Here is a 13,746-nt window from a genome sequence, read left to right as displayed (position 1 = left end):
GAGATGCATGACATGGAGAAAAGGAAAACAAAGACAAGAAACCAACCACGAATCTCATAACTTATAGCCGAAAATGGCAAGAGTCGGAGTACAAATATGGTAAGATACATCCGGGGCGTTACACGGCCTGCTTGTGGCCCGTTAACACGTTGGGTTGTTTTCGTAGCATCATCACTTACGGCCTATTAATGACCCATTATGGTCGAGCCATAAAACAGACGATTTCCACTCTAGCCCATTTATGGCCCATTTTGGGGTCCTTCATTGGTCCACAAATAGTAGGCCCATGTTTGGCGAAACGATTATACGGCCCATAGAAGGCCCATAGATAAGATGGCCCGTAGAAGGCCCATAGATGAGACGGCCCATAGAAGGCCCATGGATCCTACGGCCCGTAGAAGGCCCATCGATCCTATGGCCCGTAGAAGGCCCATGGATCTTACGGCCCATGGAAGGCCCATGGATCACACAACCCATGGAGGGCCATGGTCACTACGCAGGTAGCAGGACCATGGTCACAACAGTCCGTGTGTTGCCATGGTTATTATGGCCACTAGAAAAACGCGGAAAAAGAACTACAGTGACTACAAGCAAACAACTAAACAAGACAATAAGGAAATAAATAAGCAAGGAACTAATGCTAGGCTATTACGGCTATTACACATATTACATCCACTAGGCATCAAAGTTTGCCACCAGTGCAAATATAGGGAACAAAGCAGCATATTACATACACTGGCCGTCTAAATTGGCCACCAGTGCAAATAAACGCGGCAGCAAAGCAAGTCCATAACTGAAACAACTTCAGAAGAGCTTAAGAAATGTTATCCTGGGTATCTACCATGCTCGCAATAAGCTTAGCAATCTTATTAGCTTTGTCCTATTTGGTGCTAAAATCCTCCAACGCTTGTTATTGCACTAGAAAGTATGCATCTGAATGCCCCAGGGACTTTCGCAGTCCTTTCACTTCTTGTCGCAGCACAACTGATTGACGTCTTTCAGCTTATAGTTGAGACTCAAGAAACCGAACTAATTCAGACAGTGAGTTTGAATAGCTTGTGCAAGCGGTAGTGGCCAGTAACTCGAACACTAAACCAAGACAGAACATTGGGGTTGTCTCACTGTCTTCAAGATAGTTTTCCTTAGTTGTTTTATCAGCTTTGTTGGAGACCAACAAGGATGTCTCACTATCCTGAACCTTATCTACATTACTTCCTTTACCATTGCTTAATAAGGTACTCTTCCCCAATATTCTGTCAGCATTCTAAAAGAAGAAACAAGCACACACATAACAGGTTTAGCATGTACTAGTATATGAAACTCATTTTGGTGAACTAGTTCATTAGTAAGGTGGACATGATTAAACTACGAAGTCTTCTATTGCCAAGTAGTACATAATAAAAGAATCAAACAAACATATATCTATGTCCTATGGTCACTGCATTGTCTTGCCAAATCAGAATAGAGACATGGTTCAAATCATATCAGTTCAAGATGAAGCAGCACTGAAAGAATACAAAACATGGGCAACTACATGGCACAACAAGATTTCAGATGGGTACCACGGGTCTACATTTACAACAACACTATTGGCTCTGTTGTAATGCTAGTAATGTGCATGATATGAGAAGTCAACTGTATACACAATTGATATTGAGATCAACCGAGCTATTGATAAGAGCAAACCTGTTAAAGAAACATGCGTGAACATACCTGCTGTGCCATTGGAGTTCCGATTGGATCCTTCAATTTAAAAATAAGTTTGTATGAGTAAATACAGTGACACAAGAGCAAAGCAGTATGCACGATAGCAATGGAATCTTAAATTAGAACAGTTGTTCTTCAGGTTTAAGCACTTGTTCTAAATGAACAGACTACAGTAAGACGCAAGAATATAGTACCTAAAATAGAAAATGAGCTCATAAACCTTACCACATTCTTGGTTCGGGACTAGTACAGAACAAGGCATTCCCAGTCATCGCCCAATAAATGTGTCTCAAGAGAACGTAAGGGAATTTGCTGAGTTTCTTTGCGAGTGAAGTACATTTTCTTCAGGTAATTCCGATACTGCCACCAAGCATTCTTGAAGATAGCAGAGGTATTAGCACAGGTTACCTCATCCTGAGTTTCCAAATCGGTCCTTCTCTATAGAGAAAAATGGGAAAAAATTTCTGTATTATAACCATCATGGAGGTAGAATGTACGGGACAAAGCAAAGTAATTGTATGAATAACATTACTTACACATAACTCCTGGACAAACACCTGCAACTGGCATTTTCGTTCATCTTCAGTATAATGTTTCCAAGATGGGAAGATATGCACATAGGATTTAACAACATCAAATGTGATAGATGCTAAACTATGACTGGCTGGTTGTGCTTCCTCCCCAGGAATAGGCATACTAACTGGTGGAGTTGGGGTTCGCCGTGGTAGTACTGGCCCTTTGGGAACTGGAGCTGCCTTACTGACTGCTCTTGTTTGGGAGCTCTGTGGTCGAGATGGTACCGTGTCAACATGAACTCGGTTACTATCTGCTAGGGTTGGGGTTAGATTGGGTGAAGCTGGTTCTCTGTCCATCGCAGTAGGGGTACAATCTGCGAGAGTCTGGGTTATGTGTGGTAGGTCTGGTTCTCGTGCATGTACAACCGGGGTGCTATCTCCACCAAGAGGTAGCACCGTTTTATTTGAAGACCGTGTTTTTCTCTGCTAGATACTGGCATCACCCGCCCCAATTCAAATGGCTAATAAACAGGAAACATAGTTGAATGTACAAACAGTGTATGAGAGACAGATGCAATAGATTGTGTGGAAAAAAGGGGGCATAGAATAGTTGACATGTATATTGTTTAACTAAAATGGATAGCATGACATAATTTTGCATATATGATGTCTATCTAAACTGGATAGCATAGCATAACCTAATTCAAAGATATGATGAATAACTAAACATGATCGCATGACATAATTCACATACATGTTATCTAAGTAATCAGGATCGCATGATTTAATTCACATATATGATGTCTGAACTAAGAACATGGTGTTGAATATTGTTTATATGATGTCTAAACTATGCAATGCAAGACACCATATGCATGATATGAGCAGTATAACCGTGCCAAGTTAGAGCATACACCTCGGTGGGGGAATAGGACTCTGTCTTTGAATCCATCTCTGAGGATCTATCGGGACCCAACAAGAGATCTGCTTCGACAGGTAGCACTGTCTGCTCTAAAGGCCTTGTTTTCATCCCAGATTTTCCCATCTCCCACCCAAATGGCTAACTCACAGGAAGAGTAGTTTAATGTACAAACATTGTCGGCAAATGGAAATGTAATGAAGAAAAGGATGGGCAAGATATCATGCAAATATATGATGACTGGTTAAACAGGATGGCATTGCACATTTTACATATATTATGGCTGGCTAAAAGACATGAGACTGCATAATTCCCAAATATGATATAGAAACTAAACAGGTGGCATGACAGAACATGTCTAAACTAAACAGATGACATATATGATGTCAAAAGTAGGCACTGTAAGGCAACATATGCATGATATGACTAAGATCATCATGCCAAGGTAGAGCAAACACCTTGGGGGTAAATAGGAGTGGTCAGCCACATATGAATCCGCCTCAGAACAGAGATCCTCTGGATTACAATCTAGAGAGGGGGGAGGGTTTGCCATGGAACCCAGCATGGAGCGATGTCTGCATGACATTGTATTACCACACAAAACTCTTCTCTTTTTGTCTACATGTTCAGCATGACTGTGTACAATATTTGACATGCATACGAAAAAAATATGGTGAGATTATGTAAGGAGAGCATGCAGAAATCTAGAGTGATGGTAACAACCAGTGGATGGATCCAAAAATAATGATAGCAGGCTGATGATCGCTTTAATTTAATAAAATGGCAGATGATGATTGCTTTACTATTTGTTTCCCACCCAAGATGAACAACATAGGCATACCCTAGGTGAATCAGATATTAGACAGAGATACTATTCATTGCTACCTCGATATGTGCCCCACAACAGGTAATTTTAAGCAATGCATAACATAAGCAGAAACAAAAGAGTGCGACCTCTCTTGTGGACCTGTGTACTCCTCAGGTTCATCTGTTGAGTCGATGATGGTGATGTCGTTGCGGTGGGTGCCGGCGGCAGGGAAGGAGATATGAGGTGGCGAAAGACGGCCAGGAGTCATGTTGTCTGGTTTGCTGGATGCTTCTGTCGATGGAGCAGCTCAAGTGAGGTGGACGACATCGCAGTAGGAGCAGGACAAACCACACAAAATTTCCTTCGACGTCTACCTGTATCTGAAGTAAAATTCTGTAAAGGCTCATTTGGCTTGCATGATTCTAAAAACGCAGGGATAGGAAAAACACCGGAATTGGATAGGAATGCAGATGGTAAACAGAGCATTTGTAAACACATGATTTATGTCAACTTGGGTGTTTGGTTCACAGGAATTGGAAGAAAAGAGGAATGCAAAGAAACATGGCCAAAATAAAGTGAAACCATATGAAAGCATGTATAGTTAGAATGTTATTCTACCACTAATGCACTTGGTCTTGTTTTCATGCATAGGATTTTGAAAAGTAGGTCCAGGTGGATGTTTTGCTCCATTCCTTTCAACAAAATGCATGAATAATTGAATAGTAGAGTGCCATAGGAAAATTTCCTATTGCAATGTTTTTCCGGTTAACCAAAATAGCCCTAATGGATCGACATGAATGTAGAGTAATAAGTGATGCAACAAGTGTACAACCTCTTTGTCGCAGCCGTGTCGACCTCAGCATCATTGGGTTGGTCGCTGAAGAAGTTGAGGCAGAGGTGGTTGTCGGAGGTATGGAAGAAGATCCGAGGAATCTGTAGACGACGTCCATGGCACTGCCCTATTGTGATGGATTGTTCCGTCGTTGGAGCAGCTCCGGTGAGCAGTAAGACGTCAAGGCTGAAGTAGCACAAGACATACATCATTAACCTCAAGTGGGATTCTAATAGCATCTCCAATAGATGATGTAAAATACATTACCAAGACGTGATAGATGTAAAATTTACATCAGCAAAAACCACCTGACTACAACAGATGAGGTAAAAACTGTTGACTCTGAACTTAACTGTCGAAACAGAAATTTACTGTGGAATCCGAATGTTACTGTCGGAACTGAGCACAATGGTAGCAAAGAGGCACTTCACATGTAGTATAGGGAGGGCCTGCAGTTCATCTTCAACCTGCACCCCCTGAGCCACCAGCCACCACCGGCAGAACCGCCGGCCCCCGCGCCGCCTCGCCGCCCCGAAACAACTCCCCACCACCAGTCTGCCGCCGCCTCGCCGCCCCGAAACAACTCCCCACCGTCGGTCCGCCACCGCCTCGTGTCGGTGTACAAAAGTAGGGGCCCTCCTTTTGCGCCCCTTAACTTGTGCATGGGCAGTCATAGCCGCGCCCACGTCCACACTAAGCAGGGCAGGGGAGGGATGCCGGAGCAATGCCAAGACCAGAGACGAAAAGAGAACAAGAGGGCGAGGTGGACTCCCCCGGCAAGACTCTTGTCGGGGTGGCTTCCAAAGCCTCGACAGGATCCTTGCCGGGGCAACTTACCTGACGCCAACAGAGCATACCACCCTTGAGCCAAAGGGGTCCCCACGCCATATTGGAACCAAGGTGTAACATCCCAAAATTCTAAATTTTGGAATGTTATATTAAATAGATAGATTTGATTGATTGTTGAATTGTGGTGTGGTTGCCTGGGTGAAATTGAGTGAAATTTGAAACTTTTTGAAAGTTAAATGAGATGGAATAAAAGGACTTTTCCAAACTTTCATTTTGCATTTATGATCTCCGTGGATTCAAATTATTTTCAAATACAAAACCCCAGAGAGAAGATGACATGACTTTTTCCATATTGGATAAATGAAAAGGGTTTTGAAAAGATTTGAATTTTATTTGGAAATATTTTTCCAATTCAGAAACTTTAAGCAACTCAATGATTTTCATGAGAGAAGATAAAATGTCTTCTTCAAACCTATGAAATATGAGTTGGAAGTTTCAAAGAATCAAATTTAAAGCCCCTTTGAAATCATTTTCAATTTGGAGTTATTTTGGTTTTTATTCAAATTATTTTTCTCCAAAAATAAAATATATGAAAATTAGGGTAAAATGATTCCCTACATTAGAAAATGGGAGAGAAATAAATTTGAAATCATTTTGGTATTTTTAAAATGATTTTTATTGGATTTTATTAGAGCAGTAGCACTCTTTGCTTTATATGAATTCGTGTGGAATTTATTTGCCACTGAAAATATGTTCATCATTTAGAAAATCTTTTTTCTAAAAATTTTGATATCTAATATTCCTATGTAAAATTTTATTTTTATTTTTATTTTTGTTTTTCAGTTTATCGTTTTCTGTTAAAAAAATAAAAACTGCACGCGCGCCTAGAACTAACTATCACCCACGTGCGCAGCATAGTGGCAGCAGGTGCCCCATCTTTTCTTTTTCTTTATCCTACATGGGCCGGTCCGTGTTGCTTCTTAGCCCATGCGGTTCCTCTTTTCTTTTCTTTTCGTCTACTTTTAGTCCCACATTGCCCAGCTATAGACCTCTAAGTCTCTTTTCCATCTATAAATATAGACCTATAGAGCCTCCAAAAATTATCTGACTCGGGTTAAATCAATATTTTGGATTAACTAGATTCACTTAAGAAAAATATTTTTTCTCCTCTCCGGCGGGACATCTGAATGTTGTCTCCTCTCTCTGAAATCGTCTTTTCTCTACCTTATAAAGGTATCTTTCTTTGTTTTTTTTCTTTTTATAATTCCATACTTTATTATTTCTAGACTAGTATAGTAGATAATTAGATTATCAATTAGTCTCTGTATTTATACATTAGACCTAGAATTCTTTTAGCCGTAGCTATTTTTTGCCGTAAAACAGCTTGGCCCTGATTTTTCAAATAGCCATAACTTTTTACTCGTTCATCCAAATTAGATGAAACCAGCGCTTATAGTTTTGTCTTGTTTTCACCTATCTAGTGAACCTCACATCAATTTTTTTTGAAATTTTCAAAATTTGTTCAGATTCATATTCAAACTTCTTTTAATCATAACTTGAGTTTCGTAACTCCAATTTAGTTGATTCTTTTTGCAAATCGAAGCTCTTGACCTAAACTTTCTCATAAGGCCAAATTCACATAATTTTGGCACTGTTAGAAATTGTCTTATGTTGCAAGAGTTATTTTCTTGGTTTTGATGTTTTCTGAATTGTCTTCTCCGTTCTTCCTGATCTTTTGAGTGATTGTTTATGTGTGGTTACTACTGCTTGCTCACGATAGATTGAACGGAGTGTGAAGAGTAGAACTATCAGGAGTTATGAGTGTGAATCATCTTCATCAACAGTACAAGTCATGTTCACACTTTGATCATATCCCTTTCATACCCAGTTTTTATGCATTAGTTTCACCCTCAAACATTGCATGAGTAGGATTGATAACATGTGTGTATTGGGAAGTAGTTGATGAGGTAGGAACCTATTGTCTTGCATTCAAACCCTGGGAGTTACTACGTTATGCTTATTGCCATGCTATGCTCGTAGACGTGGATTGGGTTTGAGTGTATCCATGACAGATCTGAGATTGTTAATTAAGGTTTAACTTAAGGTGGCTACTTTAATACACATCTGGGTGGATTGGTTGGGGCACCATGGAGCACCCAGTGGTTTTGCTCGGGCACCTGGAGAACCCAGTGCTTTCCCAAGGGGATCCCGGAGTACCTGTGTGATCACCCTCTGGAATGCCACATAGGCTCAAAGGGATCATAAGATTATTCATGCTAGAAACTTCCGTGTGCAGCCACAAGCTATTATGGGCTCTAGCATAATTTAGTAAGTTGCATGACCTCTTCCAGTGGTAGGCTAGCAGATGTAGGGGATGTAGGTTGGTACGGTCTACCCGAGGTTAGAGTTAATGCTTCTGAAAGACTATGTCTCGGTCATCCATTTCTCAAACACCATGGAGTGCGAGAAATCCAACGGAGGATATCAAGTCTTGTGGGGAAAAGTGCGCAAACCTCTGTAGAGTGTACAAACTAATCATGATTAGTCATGTCCCCGGTTACGGACATCTTGAGTATCTGGTTCTTGGATTATCATGTTGATCTCATCACTTTACTTAATTAATTTGTTGGGTTGTTAACTTTTAATTGGGATTGAGATGGAGGAACCTTCTCAATATTTTTCAACCAATTTTGTAGTTCAATAAACTATATTCCTTTGTTGTAGGAAAAAATTGGCTTTTCACAAAAACATGAGAAACTTAGAGCTTTCGAATAGCCAAATATGCATGTAGTGATAGGCATTTTTCAGCATTGCTCTACAGTGTGAAATTGCCAGTACATTCAATGTACTGACCTATATGGCTGCAACATATCATGTTGCAGGAATCTTACGACGAGTAAGTGATACATTAGGGTTACGATTTCTACACTCAACTTTGCCATTGGTGTTGATGGGAATCCACAACCTTGTTGTTACTTCCGCTATTTGGATTGAGGTAATATTATTTATGTTACTTTATACATGTGATTTACCTCTGTTATAAATCCTCGAGTACTGTGTGTGTCAGCATTACCGGTCCAGGGATGACACTGAAGCAAAGAGACTTGACCGTCTGAGGTCGGGTCTGTTGGGGAACGTAGCAGAAATTCAAAATTTTCTACGCATCACCAAGATCAATCTATGGAGTAATCTAGCAACGAGGGGAAGGAGAGTGCATCTACATACCCTTGTAGATCGCTAAGCGGAAGCGTTCAAGTGAACGGGGTTGATGGAGTCGTACTCGTCGTGATCCAAATCACCGATGATCCTAGTGCTGAACGGACGGCACCTCCGCGTTCAACACACGTACAGCCCAGTGACGTCTCCTACGCCTTGATCCAGCAAGGGGAGAAGGAGAGGTTGGGGAAGACTCCATCCAGCAGCAGCACAACGGCGTGGTGGTGGTGGAGAAGCGCGGGACTCCAGCAGGGCTTCGCCAAGCACTACGAGAAACGAGGAGGGAGAGGGGTAGGGCTGCACCAATAGGGAAGGAACTTCATGTGTTGGGCTGCCCCTTTGCCTCCACTATATATAGGGGGAGAGGGAGGGCTGCGCCCCCACCTAGGGTTTCCTCCCTAGGGGTGGCGGCAGCCCTAGATCCCATCTAGGGTGGCGGCCACAAGGGGGAGAGGGGGAGGCGCACTTGAGGTGGGCCTTAGGGCCCATCTGCCCTAGGGTTTGCCCCCCTCCCCTCTTGGAGGCGCCTTGGCCCTTGGTGGGAGGCGCCCCAGCCCACCTAGGGGCTGGTCCCTTCCCACTATTGGCCCATGTAGGCCTCCGGGGCTGGTGGCCCCACCTGGTGGACCCCCGGACCCCTCCGGTGGTCCCGGTACACTACCGGTGATGCCCGGGACACTTCCGGTGGCCAAAACCATACTTCATATATATTAATCTTTACCTCCGGACCACCGGAACTCCTCGTGACATCCGGGATCTCATCCGGGACTCCGAACAACATTCGGTAACGGCATACATACTTTCCCTATAACCCTAGCATCATCGAACCTTAAGTGTGTAGACCCTACGGGTTCGGGAGTCATGCAGACATGGCCGAGACAACTCTCCGGTCAATAACCAACAGCGGGATCTGGATACCCATGTTGGCTCCCACATGCTCCACGATGATCTCATCGGATGAACCACAATGTCGAGGATTCAATCAATCCCGTATTCAATTCCCTTTGTCCAGCGGTATTGTACTTGCCCGAGATTCGATCGTCGGTATCTCTATACCTTGTTCAATCTCATTACCGGCAAGTCTCTTTACTCGTTCCGTAACACATCATCCCGTGATCAACTCCTTGGTCACATTGTGCACATTATGATGATGTCCTACCGAGTGGGCCCAGAGATACCTCTCCGTTACATGGAGTGACAAATCCCAGTCTCGATTCGTGCCAACCCAACAGACACTTTCGGAGATACCTGTAGTTAACCTTTATAGCCACCCAGTTATGTTGTGACGTTTGGCACACCCAAAGCACTCCTACGGTATCCGGGAGTTGCACAATCTCATGGTCTAAGGAAATGATACTTGACAATAGAAAAGCTTTAGCATACGAACTACACGATCTTTGTTCTAGGCTTAGGATTGGGTCTTGTCCATCACATCATTCTCCTAATGATGTGATCCCGTTATCAACGACATCCAATGTCCATGGTTAGGAAAGCGTAACCATCTATTGATCAACGAGCTAGTCAACTAGACGCTTACTAGGGACATGGTGTTGTCTATGTATCCACACATGTATCTGAGTTTCCTATCAATACAATTCTAGCATGGATAATAAACGATTATCATGAACAATGAAATATAATAATAACCAATTTATTATTGCCTCTAGGGCATATTTCCAATAGTCTCCCACTTGAACTAGAGTCAATAATCTAGTTCACATCGCCATGTGATTAACACTCACAGGTCACATCGCCATGTGACCAACATCCAAGAGTCTACTAGACTCAATGATCTAGTTCACATCACTATGTGATAAACACTCAAGGAGTTCTGGGTTTGATCATGTTATGCTTGTGAGAGAGGTTGTAGTCAACGGGTCTTGCCATATTCAGATCCCTATGTATTTCGCAAAACTTTATATCATAGATGCTGCTACCACGTTGCACTTGGAGCTATTCCAAATTGTTGCTCCATTATACATATCCGGTATCTCTATTCAGAGCTATCCGGATAGGTGTTTAAGCTTGCATCGACGTAACTCTTTACGTCGAACTCTTTATCACCTCCATAACCGGGAAACATTTCCTTATTCCTCTAAGGATAATTTTTTGGCCGCTATCCAGTGATCCACTCCTAGATCACCTTTGTACCCTCTTGCCAGACATGTGGCAAGGCACACATTAGGTGCGGTACTTCAGCATGGCATACCGTATAGAGCCTACGACAAGAGCATAGGGGACGACCTTCGTCCTTCTTCTTTCTTCTGTCGTGGTCAACTTTTAGTCTTACTCAACTTCACACCTTACAACTCAGGTAAGAACCCCTTCTTTGACTGATCTATTTTGAACTCCTTCAAAAACATGTCAATGTGTGCGTTCTTTGAAAGTATTATCAGACGTCTTGATCTATTTCTATAGATCTTTATGCCCAATATGTAAGCAGCTTTGTCCAGGTCTTCCTTTGAAAAACACTCTTCAAACAACCATTTATGCTTTCCAGAAATTCTACATTATTTCGGATCAACAATATGTCATCCACATATACTTATCAGAAATGTTGTAGTGCTCCCACTCACTTTCTTGTAAATACAAGTTTCTAGAAAACATTGTATAAACCTAAAAGCTTTGATCACTCCATCAAAACATATATTCCGATTCCGAGATGCTTGCTCTAGTCCATAGAAGGATTGCTGGAGCCAGCATACCTTTTAGCATCCTTAGGATCGACAAAACCTTTTATTGTATCACATACAACTTTTCTTACGAAAACTGGTAAGAAAACTTGTTTTGACATCCATCTGTAAGATTTCATAATCGAAAAATACAGCTAATGCTAACATGATTCCGACGGACTTAAGCATCGCTACGGGTGAGAAATTCTCATCGTAGTCAACTCCTTGAACTTGTGAAAAAAAAACTCTTTCCCACAAGTCGAGCTTCATAGACGGTAACATTACCGCCCACGTCCGTCTTCTTCTTAAAGATCCATTTATCTCAATGGCTTCCCGATCATCGGGCTAGTCCACCAAAGTCCATACTTTGTTCTGATATATGGATCCTATCTCGGATTTCATGGCTTCTAACCATTTGTCGGAATATGGGTCCACCATCGCTTCTCCATAGCTCGTAGGTTTATTGTTGTCTAACAACATGATATCTAAGACAGGATTACCGTACCACTCAGGAGTAGTACATATCCTTGTCGACCTACGAGGTTCGATAGCAACTTGATCCGAAGCTTTATGATCACTATCATTAACTTCCTATTCAATAGATGTAGGCTCCACAGAAAACATCTTTCTGTGTTGCATCACTCTCTGGTTGAAATAAAGGTTCGACAACCTCATCAAGTTCTATCTTCCTCCAACTCAATTCTTTCGAGAGAAACTCCTTCTCGAGAAAGGACCCGTTCTTAGCGACAAACAATTTGCCCTCGGATCTGAGATAGAAGGTATACCCAACTGTCACCCTTGGGTATCCTATGAAGATGTGTTTGTCCGCTTTGGGTTCGAGCTTCTCCGGCTGAAGCCTTAAGCATCGCAGCCCCAAACATTAAGAAATGATGACTTTGGTTTCTTGCCAAACCAATGTTCACACGACATCGTCTCAACGGACTTATATGGTGTCCTATCTAAAGTGAATGCAGCTGTCTCTAATGCATAACCTCAAAATGAAAACGGTAGATCGGCAAGAGACATCATAGATCGCACCATATCTCATAGGGTTCGATTACGACGTCCGGACACACCATTACCCTGTGGTGTTCCAAGTGGCTTCAACTGTGAAACAATTCCACAATGTCTTAAGTGTTTGCCAAACTCATAACTCAGAAATTCTCATTGATCAGATCGTAGGAATTTAATCTTCTTGTTATGATGATTCTTAACTTCACTCTAAAATCGCTTGAACTTTTCAAACGTTTCAGACTTGTGCTTCATTAAGTAAATATACCTATATCTACTCAAATCGTCAGTGAAGATGAGAAAATAGCGATATCCACTGCACGCTTCAATTCTCATTGGATCACACGCATCAGCATGTATGATTTCCAACAAGTCACTTGCCCGTTTCATTGTACCTGAAAACGGGGTCTTAGTCATCTTGCCCACGAGGCATGGCTCACATGTGTCAAGCGATTCAAAATCACGTGACTCCAAACATCCATCGACATGGAGTTTCTTCATGCATCTTACGCCAATATGACCTAAGCGGCAGTGCCACAAGAAAGTGGTACTATCATTATTAACTCTACATCTTTTTGGCGTGAACATGTGTATTACCACGACCGAGATTCAATGAACCATTCACATAGGGTGCACGACCATGAAAGGTATCATTCATGTAAACAGAATAACCATTATTCTCTAACTTAAATGAATGACCGTATTGCAATGAACATGATCTAATCATATTCATGCTCAATGTAGACACCTGATAACATTTATCTAGGTTCAATACTAATCTCGAAGGCAGATGGAGCGTGCGATGGTGATCTCATCAACTTTGGAAACACTTCCAACACACATCCTCACCTCGCCCTTAGCCAGTCTCTGTTTAGTCCGTAGCTTTTGCTTCAAGTCACCAATAATAGTAACTGAACCGGTATCCAATACCCAGGTGCTACCAGGAATACTAGTAAGGTACACATTAATAACATGTATATACTTTGTTGAAGATAGCAGCCTTCTTATCTACCATGCTTTTGGGGTAATTCCGCTACCAGTGACCGTTCCCCTTACAATAGAAGCACTTAGTCTCGGGTTTGGGTTCAACCTTGGGTTCCTTCACTGGAGCGGCAACTGGTTTGCCATCCATGAAGTTTCCCTTCTAGCCCTTGCCCTTCTTGAAACCAGTGGTCTTGTTAAACCATCAACACTTGAAGCTCCTTCTTGATTTCTACTTTTTGTGGTCTTAAGCACCGCGAACAGCTCCGGGATCAACTCCATCCCTTGCATGTTAT

The sequence above is a fragment of the Triticum urartu genome, chromosome 2A, assembly GCF_056163025.1.
Source record: "Triticum urartu cultivar PI428250 chromosome 2A, HENAU_Tu73, whole genome shotgun sequence".
Lineage (NCBI taxonomy): Eukaryota > Viridiplantae > Streptophyta > Magnoliopsida > Poales > Poaceae > Triticum > Triticum urartu.
Note: the sequence above shows the minus strand (reverse complement) of the source record.